We start from the raw sequence: 13,939 nt of genomic DNA on the forward strand, positions 1-13,939 counted from the left end.
TAATAATAACAGGATTGTCATGGTGAGAGATCTTACTTTTCCAAATATCAATTGGCATCTCCCTAGAGCAAAGGGTTTAGATGGGGTGGAGTTTGTTAGGTGTGTTCAGGAAGGTTTCCTGACACAATATGTAGATGAGCCTACAAGAGGAGAGGCTGTACTTGATCTGGTATTGGGAAATGAACCTGGTCAGGTGTCAGATCTCTCAGTGGAGAGCATTTTGGAGATAGTGATCATAATTCTATCTCCTTTACCATAGTATTGGAGAGGAATAGGAACAGACAAGTTGGGAAAATGTTTGATTGGAGTTAGGGGAAATATAAAGCCATCAGGCGTGAACTTGGAACTTGGCTTAAATTGGAAACAAATGTTCTCAGGAAAATGTACAGAAGAAGGACTGGGCCAAGGACATAGGGTAACAGAGGAAATGAAACAGATTGACATTAGGAAGGAAACGGTGATGAGAAGACTGATGGGACTGAAGGCTGACAAATCCCCAGGTCCAGATGGTCTGCATCCTAGGGTACTAAAGAAGGTGGCCCTGGAAATTGTGGTAATCATTTTCCAATGTTCCTTAGATTCAGGATCATTTCCTGAGGATTGGAGAATGGCTAATGTTATCCCACTTCTTAAGAAAGGAGGGAGGGAGAAAACAGAGAACTATCGACCTGTCAGCCTGACATCAGTAGTGGGGAAGATGCTAGAGTCCATTACTAAGGATGAAATAGTGGCATATCTAGATAGCAGTGATAGGATTGGGCCGAGCCAGCATGGATTTACCAAGGGTAAATCATGCTTGACTAATCTGTTGGAGTTTTTCAAGGATGTAACCAGGAAGTTAGACGGGGGAGATCCAGTGGATGTAGTGTACCTTGATTTTCAGAAGGCATTTGATAAGGTCCCACATAGGAGATTGGTGGGTAAAATCAAAGCTCAGGGCATCCGGGGGAAGACATTGACATGGATAGAAAACTGGTTGGCAGATAGAAAGCAAAGGGTAACGGTGAATGGGTGTTTCTCAGAATGGCAGGTGGTGACTAGTGACTAGTGCCACAGGGCTCAGTATTGGGACCACAGCTGTTTACAATTTACGTCAACGATTTAGATGAAGGCATTGAGAATAACATTAGCAAATTTGCTGATGATACTAAGCTGGGTGGCAGTGTGACATGTGATGAGGATGTTAGGAGAATTCAGGGTGACTTGGATAGACTGGGTGAGTGGGCAGATACTTGGCAGATGGCGTTTAATGTGAATAAGTGTGAGGTTATCCACTTTGGGAGTAAGAACAGTAAGGCAGATTATTATCTGAACGGTGTAGAGTTAGGTAAGGGAGAAATAAAAAGAGATCTAGGAGTCCTTGTTCATCAGTCACTGAAGGTGAATGAGCAAATGCAGCAGGCAGTGAAGAAGGCTAATGGAATGCTGGCCTTTATTACAAAGGGAATTGAGTACAAGAGCAAGGAAATCCTCTTGCATTTGTACAGAGCCCTGGTGAGACCACACCTGGAGTATTGTGTACAATTTTGGTCTCCAGGGTTAAGGAAGGACATCCTGGCTGTAGAGGAAGTGCAGCGTAGATTCACGAGGTTAATTCCTGGGATGTCTGGACTGTCTTATGCAGAGAGGTTAGAGAGACTGGGCTTGTACACGCTGGAATTAAGGAGATTGAGAGGGGATCTGATTGAAACATACAAGATTATTAAGGGATTGGACAAGATAGAGGCAGGAAATATGTTCCAGATGCTGGGAGACTCCAGTACCAGAGGGCATGGTTTGAGAATAAGGGGTAGGTAATTTAGGACAGAGTTAAGGAAAAACTTCTTCTCCCAGAGAGTTGTGCACTGCCTCGGAAGGTAGTGGAGGTCAATTCTTTGGATGCTTTCAAGAAGAAGCTAGATAGGTATCTTATGGATAGGGGAATCAAGGGACATGGGGACAAGGCAGAAACCGGGTATTGATAGTAGATGATCAGCCATGATCTCAAAATGGCAGTGCAGGCTCGAAGGGCCGAATGGTCTACTTGCACCTATTGTCTATTGTCTATAAGAAATGTGGCAAATGTTCAGGGGATATTTGCATGACATTCTGCATAGGTATGTTCCGATGAGACAGAAAGGATGGTAGGGTACAGGAACCGTGGTGTAAAAAGGCTGTTGTAACTCTAGTCATGAAGAAAAAAAGAGCTTACAAAAGGTTCAAAAAGCCAGGTAATGATAGAGAGCTAGAAGATTATAAGGTTAGCAGGAAGGAGCTCAAGAATGAAATTAGGAGAGTCAGAAGGGGCCATGAGAAGGTCTTGACAGACAAAGTTAAGGAAAACCCTAAGGCAGCCTGCAAGTATGTGAAGAACAAGAGGATAAAATGTGAGAGAATAATTCCAGTCAAGTGTGACAGTGGAAATGTGTGTATGGAACCAGAGGAGACAGCAGAGGTACTTAATGAGTAGTATGCTTCAGTATTCACTACGGAAAAGGATCTTGGCGATTATAGGGATTACTTACAGAGGACTGAAAAGCTTGAACATATGGACATTAAGAAAGAGGATGTACTAGGGCCTTTGGAAAGCATCAAGTTGGATAAGTCACCGAGACCAGGTGAGATGTACCCCAGGTGACTGTAGGAGATGAGGGAGGAGATTGCTGAGCCTCTGGCAATGATCTTTGCATCATCAATGGGTATAGGAGAGGTTCCAAAGGATTGGAGGGTTGCTGTTTATTCAAGAAAGGAAGTAGAGATATCACAGGAAATTATAGACCAGTGAGTCTTACCTCAGTGGTTGGTCAGTTGATGGAGAAGTTCCTGAGAGGCAGGATTTATGAACATTTTGAGAGGCATAATATGATTAGGAATAGTCAGCATGGCTTTGTCAAGGGCAGGTCGTGCCTTACGAGCCTGATTGAATTTTTTGAGGATGTGACTAAGCACATTGATGAAGGAAGTGCAGCAGATGTAGTGTATATGGATTTCAGCAAGGCATTTGACAAGGTACCCCATGCAAGGCTTATTGAGAAAATAAGGAAGCATGGGATCCAAGGGGACATTGCTTTGTGGATCCAGAACTGGTCTGCCCACAGCAGGCAAAGAGTGGTTATAGTGGTGTGCCTCTGGGATCTGTTCTGGGACCCTTACTCTTAGTGAATTTTATAAATGACCTGGATGAAGAAGTGGAGGGATGGGTTAGTAAATTTGCTGATGACACAAAGGTTAGAGGTGTTGTGGATATTGTGGAGGGCTGTCAGAGGTTACAGCAGGACATCGATAGGATGCAAAACTGGGCTGAGAAGTGGCAGATGGAGTTCAACCCAGGTAAGTGTGAGGTGGTTCATTTTGGTAGGTCAAGTATGATGGCAGAATATTGTATTAATAGTAAGACTGTTGGCAGTGTGGAGGATCAGAGGGATCTTGGGGTCCGAGTCCATAAGACACTCAAAGCTGCTACGCACGTTGACTCTGTGGTTAAGAAGGCATACGGTACATTGGCCTTCATCAATCATGGGATTGAGCTTAAGAGCCCAGAGGTAATGTTGCAGCTATATAGGACCCTGGTCAGACCCCACCTGGAGTACTGTGCTTAATTCTGGTCGCCTCACTACAGGAAGGATGTGGAAACCATAGAAAGGGTGCAGGGGAGATTTACAAGGATGTTGCCTGGATTGGGGAGCATGCCTTATGAGAATAGGTTGAGTGAACTTGGCCTCTTTTCTTTGGAGTGACGGAGGATGAGAGGTGACCTGATAGGGGTGTATGAGAGGCATTGATTGTGTGGATAGTCAGAGGCTTTTTCCCAGGGCTGAAATGGCTAGCGTGAGAGGGCACAGTTTTAAGGTGCATGGAAGCAGGTACAGAGGAGATACCAGGGTAAGTTTTTACACAGAGTGTGGTGAGTGCGTGGAATGGGCTGCTGGCAACGGTGGTGGAGTTGGATACGATAGGGTCTTTTAAGTAACTCCTGGACAGGTATATAGAGCTCAGAAAAATAGAGGGCTAAGGGTAACCCTAAGTAATTTCTAAAGTAAGTACATATTTGGCTCAGCATTGTGGGCCGAAGGGCCTGTATTGTGGTGTAATTTTTCTGTGTTTCTAGGTTACTACAGAGATACACACTATTGAAATGCTTGGAAGCTTCTTCTCAAGGTCTGGAGTTCCAGAACACTTAGTAAGTGACAATGGATCATGGTTTGTCGAGTAACAGCTTCAGTCATTTCTGAAAATGAATGGAATAAGACATATTACATCTGCACCACACTGCCCAGCTAAGAATGGCTTGGCAGAAAGGTTTTTCCAGTCTAAGGAATGCATGCAAGCAACGTCAGCAGAATACACTACACTGACACTGAGTCATCTGTTTCCTCCATGCATATCGCAATGTAACACACTCCACAACCAATGACTCACCAGCTTATGCTGTTCCTAGGCCTCTGCATGGATCTGCTCAGATCTAATCTCAGGAGTATGCAGGACGAACAGCTGAGACAAATTAAAGGCTCTTCAAAGAAGGAGGTTCAGTGTTTCGCTCCTGGATCAGCAATGCTGGCACGGGACTACAGGGGAGATCAGATGTGGAAACTGGGAAAGATTAAGGATCGAACTGGACCACTTTCCTACAGAGTGGAGATTTTGCCTGATAGCATCTGAGATGACACATCGATCAGTTGAGGGGACCAAAGCCAATTGTTGGAGAAGCAAGTGTCACTGTCAGAAGTGCTTCCTGTGGCCTCAAAGTCCCCTCCGATAACCACCACAGGAGGAGGACTCAGAACATGAGTGTCTCACTGCCGCATTATCCCGCAAGAGGAAGAAATTCTCCATCACGATTAAATCTTTAAGCCTGAATGGGACAATTTAAAAATTACTATGCTGCGGATGTCTGTATACGATATTTGTATTATACAGTATACTGTGTGTATACTCTATTGAGTTGGAGTTTGTAGCTAAGCAGAGAGGAAGGCAGTGTATTTAATATTTCAGTAATATTTGAATAACCTTTTGAATATGTTGCTGATTAAACATTCTGAGTTTCTTTAAATAATTCACTCAAGGTTATATGTAAAAGTACGTGAAATGCCTTCATCATGATGCTACCATGTGATACGTGCGTGCAATGCTTAAAGTGAAAACGAAGTACACAGCTTATCTTCCGACTCGCCTGTTTTCCTTGCAATAATTTAATGTTTTGGAGTTACAAAACATAGCAATCAGCAGTTCCTGAAATACTCAACCAACCCCATTCAGCACTCACAATCACAGTCAAAGTCATGTAGATCACATCTCTTCCCCACTCTGAATGAAAACTGAACCTCTAGACCATGTACTTTATTGTCACCAAACAGTTGATACTAGAGCGTACAATCATCACAGCGATATTTAATTCTGCACTTCGCGCTCCCTGACCTGTTCCACCTGTGCACCACCGATGTAGATGGGGTTGTGTGGTCCGCTACTCCTTCTGAAGTCAACAACCAATCCCATCGTCTTGTTGACGTTGAGGGATAGGTTATCGTCTTAGCACCATGCCACCAGGTTCTTAATTTCCTCTCTGTACTCCGACTCATCATTACCCAAGATACGACCTACAATTGTGGTGTCATCAGCAAACTTAAATATTGAGTTCGATGAAAACTTGGCTACATAAACATGGGTGTACAGTGAGTACAGCAGGGGCTGAGTACACAGCCTTGCAGGGCACCGGTGCTCAGAGTGATTGTAGAGGAGAGCTTGTCCCCTATTTTTATAGCCTGGTCCTGTCTGTGAGGAAGTTGAAGATCCAGCTGCAGATCTGAGTGCTAAGACCCAGGTTCTGGAACTTAGGAATCAGTTTATTTGGAATGATGGTGTTAAAGGCAGAGCTGTAGTCGACAAAAAGGAGCCTCACATATGCGTCTTTATTCTCCAGGTGTTCTAAGGAGGAATCTAGTGCCAGAGAGATGGCATCTGCTGTTGACCTATTGCTCCGGTAGGTGAATTGCAAAGCGTCGAGGTTGACCGGTAGGCTGTGGCTGATTTTTGCCATAACTAATTGCTCAAAGCACTTCATAGCAATTAATGTCAGAGCCACAGGTACCAACCATTCAGGCATGTCATCTTGCTTTTCGTCGGCACCGGGATTATCACTGCCTTCTTAAAACACGAGGGGATCTTTGACTGAAGCAGGGAGCAGTTGAAGATGTCAGCAAACACTCCAGCTAGCCCACTTGCACAGGCCATGAGAACCCGTCCCGGGATGCCATCTGGGCCCGTCACCTTCCTTGGATTTATCTTCAGGAAGACTCTTCTAACGTCTTCCTCGGTGACGATGAATCTTGATGCCACCAGGTCCAGTTCATCCAGAGGGGGCGAATCTTGTGTAGAATATGTTAAGTTTGTCAGGAAGAGAAGCGCTACAATTATTGATATTCCCAGCCTTTTCTTTGCTCCCAGTGATCTCATTTAGACCCTGTCATAGTCTACTGGCATCCCTCTGGTTAGCCTGGGCTTCCAACTTGTCTCGATATTGCCTCTTGGCGTCCTTAATGGCTTTCCGGAGTTCACGTCTGGATTCCGTGTAGCAACTGGTATCTCCGGACCTAAAAGCCGCAGCTCTAGCCTTCAAAAAGGACTGGACCTCATAATTCATCCAAGGTTTCCAGTTAGGGAATACCCGGATCGTCTTGTGAGACACACACTCCTCTGTGCATTTCCAGATAAAGTCCATGACAGCTGAGGCATACTCATCGAGGTTAGCTGCCAGTCCTTGAATACTAACCAGTCCACCGATTCAAAGCAGTCATGGAGGATCTCATCTGTTTCCTCTGTCCAACGCGACACCATTTTTGACACCGTGACCTCCCGCTTCAGTTTCTGTTTGTAAGCCGGGAGGAGGAGTATGGCCTGATGGTCCGATTTTCCGAAGTGAGGTCGTTGGACGGAATGGTTGGCATCCTTGACTGCTGTGTAGCAGTGGTCAAGTATATTTGGGCCTCTAGTGGAGCAGGAGACATGTTGGTATAACCTTGGCAGCGCTTTTCTGAGGCTGGCCTGGTTAAAGTCCCCGGCTGTACTGAGCAAAGCCTCCGGATACCTGGTCTGAAGTTCACTGATGTTGGCATACAGTGTATTCACAGCACACTCCACGCCCGCCTGGGGTGGGGGGGGGAATGTAGACCGCTGTCAGTATTACCCAGGTGAATTCCCGTGGCAGATGATAGGGACAACACTTCACCGACAGATGTTCCAGGTCCGGACATGCTGTTATGCTTTGAGTTGCTGCCACATGATTGGCTGATTAGATACTTGCATTAACAAACAGGAGTACAGATGTTCTTAATCAGGTGGTAGCTGAGTATATGTCACCATATACAAATCTGAGATTCATTTTCTTGCAGCAACTACAAAGGACATAATCGAATCAATGAAAACCCACCCACAAAGTTGAACAAGAAAACAGTGGGCTAAAGACAACAAATTGTACAAATACAGAAAATAAAATAATTAATAAATAATACTGAGAACATGAGGTGTAGAGTCCTTGAAAGTGAATCCATAGGTTATGGAATCAGTTCCGTTCTGGGATGAGTTCAGGAGCTCGATGATTGCAGGGTAATAACTGTTCCTGAAAGTGGTGGAGTGGGACCTGAGGCTGCTGTAGGTCCTGCTCAATGACAACAGTGAGAAGAGAGCAAGGCCGGCATGGTGGGGGTCCTTGATGAAATGGAGAATGATAAAAAGTATCGAAAGTTGTACAGTAGAGTGCAGTTATGCACTGCACAACAAAAAGCAGAATAAAAGATGTTCTTTGTCAACATATTGTAATCCCATTCCTTGCAACCACTGGCATCCTGTTGTTACATAATCAGATGCAATTTCTCAATTTACTTTAAACCAGACAATCAGACAAACAAGATTTTCCGAGACAAAGTTCTTCAATTTGGAATTTGAAAATCTGACGTGCACATTGTTGAAGCACAAACAAGGATTTGTTTTTCTCTACTAATTCACAGGAGATGGTCATCCTTAAAGCCTATTGTTGTGCATTTAACATTTCAGTAATGTTTGGGTAATCTCATATATATGTTGTTGATTAACCATTCTTTATTTCTTTAAATAATTCATTATGAATTATATGTTACATGAGTTGCATATATCATCAGGGTACTACGTGATATGTGCGTGCCTTGCTTAAAGTAAACTCAAAGTTAGACTTACATTTCAGATTCCCATGTCTTCCTTTGAATTAGTTTAATGTTTGAAGTTTCAAAATATAGCACCTATACTAAATGACAGGGCACATTCTTAATATCCATCCTGATTAAGAAATAGTGAAAGTGAAGCACTGCAGTCCTAATATATCAAGGGTAGCAACAGGAAGCACATATGCACTTCGATCATAAATTATTTTGAACTTTTGAACACTGCAGTCAAGACAGTATGTGGCTTGAAGTGTAAGTTGAAAGGGGATGTTGCTGCAGTTCCTTGGCTGAAGTTTTAAGTGCCGCCATATTGGTCCTGGGTGTTCTGAAATGAGACCATAACACATTGGAGCAGTAATGAACCCTTCAGCTCATTGAGTCTGCTCCGCCATTTCATCATGGCTCATTCTCATGCCTTCTCAACATAACCTTTGTTGCCCTTACTAATCAAGAACATAGAAACATAGAAACGTAGAAAATAGGTGCAGGAGTAGGCCATTTGGCCCTTCAAGCCTGCACCGCCATTCAGTATGATCATGGCTGATCCAACTCAGAACCCTGTACCTGCTTTCTCTCCATACCCCCGATCCCTTTAGCCACAAGGGCCATATCTAACTTCCTCTTAAATATAGCCAATGAACTGGCCTCAACTGTTTCCTGTGGCAGAGAATTCCACAGCTTCACCACTCTCTGTGTGAAGGTTTTTCCTCATCTCGGTCCTAAAAGGCTTCCCTTTTAACCTTAAACTGTGACCCCTCGTTCTGGACTTCCCCAACATCAGAAACAATCCTCCTGCATCCAGCCTGTCCAATCCCTTTAGAATTTTATACGTTTCAATAAGATCACCCCTCAATCTTCTAAATTCCAGTGAGTATAAGCCTAGTCGATCCAGTCTTTCTTCATATGAAAGTCCTGCCATCCCAGGAATCAATCTGGTGAACCTTCTCTGTACTCCCTCTATGGCAAGAATGTCTTTCCTCAGATTAGGGGACCAAAACTGCACACAATATTCTAGGTGTGGTCTCACCAAGGCTTTGTACAACTGCGGTAAAACCTCCCTGCTCTTGTACTCAAGTCCTTTTGCTATGAATGCCAACATACCATTTGCCTTTTTCACCGCCTGCTGTACCTGCATGCCCACCTTCAATGACTGGTGTACAATGACACCCAGGTCTCATTGCTCCTCCCTTTTCCTAATCGGCCACCATTCAGATAATAATCTGTTTTCCTGTTCTTGCAACTAAAGTGGATAACCTCACATTTATCCACATTAAATTGCATCTGCCATGAATTTGCCCACTCACCTAACCTATCCAAGTCACCCTGCATCCTCTTAGCATCCTCCTCACAGCTAACACCACCGCCCAGCTTCGTGTCATCCGCAAACTTGGAGATGCTGCATTTAATTCCCTCATCTAAATCATTAATATATATTGTAAACGACTGGGCTCCCAGCACTGAGCCTTGCGGTACCACACTAGTCACTGCCTGCCATTCTGAAAAGGTCCTGTTTACTCCCACTCTTTGCTTCCTGTCTGCCAACCAATTCTCTATCCACATCAATACTATACCCCTAATACCATGTGCTTTAAGTTTGCACACTAATCTCCTGTGTGGGACCTTGTCAAAAGCCTTTTGAAAATCTAAATATACCACATCCATTGGGTCTCCCCTATCCACTCTACTAGTTACATCTTCAAAAAATTCTATAAGATTCGTCAGACATGATTTTCCTTTCACAAATCCATGCTGACTTTGTCCGATGATTTCACCGCTTTCCAAATGTGCTGTTATCACATCTTTGATAACCGACTCTAGCATTTTCCCCACCACCGATGTCAGACTAACCGGTCTATAATTCTCCGGTTTCTCTCTCCCTCCTTTTTTAAAAAGTGGGGTTACATTAGCCACCTTCCAATCCTCAGGAACTAATCCAGAATCTAAGGAGTTTTGAAAAATTATCACTAATGCATCCACTATTTCTTGGGCTACTTCCTTAAGCACTCTGGGATTTCTCTGACTTTAATCCCTTCAATTTACCTAACACCACTTCCCTACTAACATGTATTTCCCTCAGTTCCTCCATCTCACTAGACCCTTGGTCCCTTACTATTTCTGGAAGATTATTTATGTCCTCCTTAGTGAAGACAGAACCAAAGTAGTTATTCAATTGGTCTGCCATGTCTTTGTTCCTTCTGATCAATTCACCTGTTTCTGACTGTAAAGGACCTACATTTGTCTTGACCAATCTTTTTCTTTTCACATATCTATAAAAGCTTTTACAGTCCGTTTTTATGTTCCCTGCCAGCTTTCTCTCATAATCTTTTTTCCCTTTCCTAATTAAGCCCTTTGTCCTCCTCTGCTGGTCTCTGAATTTCTCCCAGTCCTCAGGTGTGCCGCTTTTTTTTGCTAATTTATATGTTTCTTCTTTGGACTTGATACTATCCCTGATTTCCCTTGTCAGCCGCGGGTGCACTACCTTCCCTGGTTTATTCTTTTGCCAAACTGGGATGAATAATTGTTGTAGTTCATCCATGCGATCTTTAAATGCTTGCCATTGCATATCCACCGTCAACCCTTTAAGTATCATTTGCCAGTCTATCTTAGCTAATTCATGTCTCATACCTTCAAAGTTACCCTTCTTTAAGTTCAGAACCTTTGTTTCTGAATTAACTATGTCACTCTCCATCTTAATGAAGAATTCCACCATATTATGGTCACTCTTACCCAAGGGGCCTCGCTCGACAAGATTGCTAACTAACCCTTCCTCATTGCTCAATACCCAATCTAGAATGGCCTGCTCTCTAGTTGGTTCCTCGACATGTTGGTTCAGAAAACCATCCCGCATACATTCCAAGAAATCCTCTTCCTCAGCACCCTTACCAATTTGGTTCACCCAATCTATATGTAGATTGAAGTCACCCATTATAACTACTGTTCCTTTATTGCACGCATTTCTAATTTCCTGTTTAATGCCATCCCCAACCTCACTACTACTGTTAGGTGGCCTGTACACAACTTTCACCAGCGTTTTCTGCCCCTTAGTGTTATGCAGCTCTACCCATATCGATTCCACATCCTCCAGGCTAATGTCCTTCCTTTCTATTGCGTTAATCTCCTCTCTAACCAGCAACGCTACCCCACCTCCTTTTCTTTCCTGTCTATCCCTCCTGAATATTGAATATCCCTGGATGTTGAGCTCCTATCCTTAGTCACCCTGGAGCCATGTCTCTGTGATCCCAATTATATCATATTCATTAATAACTATCTGCACATTCAATTCATCCACCTTGTTACGAATGCTCCTCGCATTGATACACAAAGCCTTCAGGCTTGTTTTTACAACACTCTTAGCCCTTATACAATTATGTTGAAAAGTGGCTCTTTTTGCTTTTTGCCCTGGATTTGCCTGCCTGCCACTTTTACTTTTCACCTTACTACTTTTTTCTTCTACCCTCATTTTACACCCCTCTGTCTCTCTGCACTTGTTCCCATCCCCCTGCCACATTAGTTTAAAACCTCCTGAACAGCAGTGGCAAACGTTCCCCCTAGGACATTGGTTCCAATCCAGCCCAGGTGCAGACCGTCCTGTTTATACCGGTCCTACCTCCCCCAGAACTGGTTCCAATGCCCCAGAAATTTGAATTCCTCCCCCTTGCACCATTTTTCAAGCCACGTATTCATCTGAAATATTCTCCTATTTCTACTCTGACTAGCACGTGGCACTGGTAGTAATCCAGAGATTATTACCTTGTGATCCTACTTTTTAGTTTATCCCCTAACTCCCTAAATTCACGTTGTAGGACCTCAACCGGGTTTTTACCTATATCGTGTGCACCACGACCACTGGCTGTTCACCTTCCCATTCCAGAATGGAATGTCCTGCAGCCGCTCAGAGACATCCTTGACCCTTGCACCAGGGAGGCAACATACCATCCTGGAGTCTCGTTTGCGGCCGCAGAAATGCCTATCTATTCCCCTTACAATCGAATCCCCTATCATTATAGCTCTCCCACTCCTTTTCCTTCCCTCCTGTGCCGCAGAGCCACCCTTGGTGGAATGAACTCGGCTGCTGCTGCCTTCCCCTGATGAGACATCTCCCCCAACAGTATATCTGTTTAGGAGGGAGATGACCTCAGGGGACTCCTGCACTACTTGCCTACTGCTACGCTGTCTAGTGGCCACCCCTTCCCTTTCTGCCTGTGTAGCCTTTACCTGCAGTGTGGCCAACTCACTGAACGTGCTATTCACGACTTTCTCAGCATCACAGATGCTCCAGTATTAATCCAATCGCTGCTCCAGACACTCAATGTGGTCTGCCAGAAGCTGCAGTTGGACACACTTACTGCACACATAGACGTCAGTGACACAAAGTATCCCTGATTTCCCACTTGCTGCAGGATGAACAAACCACGGGGCCAATCTCAGCTGCCATGACCTACACAATACTTGCCTCAACTTTTGAAAATTTCTCCTTTGAAAGGAACTTACCCAGCCTTACCTCACTCGGAGTGAAGAACATATCCACCTTCACTTTAAGTTTACCCGATGACTTGGACTCCTCCTCATTTCTGGTCTAAAATCTTTGTATTCGGAGTCTAAGTCTCCTGTCTTAGACTCCTCCACTATGGGAAACGTCTTCTCCACATCAACTCTATGTATGTCTTCTAATCTTCAGAGAGATCTACCCCCTCATTCTTTAAAACCCTAGTGAGTGCAGGTCGAGAGCCATCAAATGTTCCTCATACATTAACCCTTTCATTCCCCAGATAATTCTTGCTGAATCTCCTCTGGATCCTCTCCAATACTATCATGTCCTTGCTTAGACAAAGGGCCCAAAACTGCTCACTATACCCCAAGTAGAGTCTGATCAAATGAATACTCACATTTGTACCTGCTTTCCTTCCTTACCATCATCGGGGCAAGAGTCACCCACAAGAAGAGCAAAGCTATGTCTTTTGGCGGCTGGCCCAACTGTTCCCACATCCTCTTCACTGTCCAGTCAGACTAGATTCAAGATTCAGATTCACTTACTTACCACATGTGTATGGAAACATACAGTGAACTGCACTGTTCACAGCTAAGGATGTGCTGGGGGCAGTGTCACCACACATTCCAGTGCCAAAATCGTGTGCCCAAACACACCAAGCAACAAGTAACAACAGCATTGCAAGCCTCGTTTCTGCCTCCCACCCGCACACATACACAGTCCTCCAACTGCAAGACTACCCAAAGCTGCTGTGGATCTAGTTCAGAGGGGCTGGGGCACGTAAAAATAACTGATAGGAGTAGATTGGGAAAGTCATGTGTGTGGAAACAATGCTCTTTGTCTATAAAGGGAAGAACGTCATTACAGGATGTACAAACAAGCTGGAGGAACTCAGCAGGTCGGGCAACATCCGTTGAAAGGAGCAGTCAACGTTTCTGGCCGAGACTCTTCATCAGGACTGAAGAATGAGGGGGCAAGGGCCCTATAAAGAAGGTGGGGGGAAAGGTGGAAAACCAATCAGGGGAAAGATCAAGGGGCAGGGGAGGGGAAGCAGGGAGGGGATAGGCAGGAGAGGTGAAGAAGGAATGTAAGGGGAAAGCACTATGGGGAGTAGAAGAAGGCAGAGTCACGAAACGTGATAGGCAGCTAGAAGAGGAGACAGAGTGAAGGTGGGATGGGGAAGGGAGAGGGAGGGAATTACTGGAAGTTGGAGAATTCAATGTTCATACCAAGGGGCTGGAGACTACCCAGACGGTAGATGAGATGTTGTTCCTCCAACCGA

This window comes from Hypanus sabinus, chromosome 1 (genome assembly GCF_030144855.1).
Source record: "Hypanus sabinus isolate sHypSab1 chromosome 1, sHypSab1.hap1, whole genome shotgun sequence".
Classification (NCBI taxonomy): domain Eukaryota; kingdom Metazoa; phylum Chordata; class Chondrichthyes; order Myliobatiformes; family Dasyatidae; genus Hypanus; species Hypanus sabinus.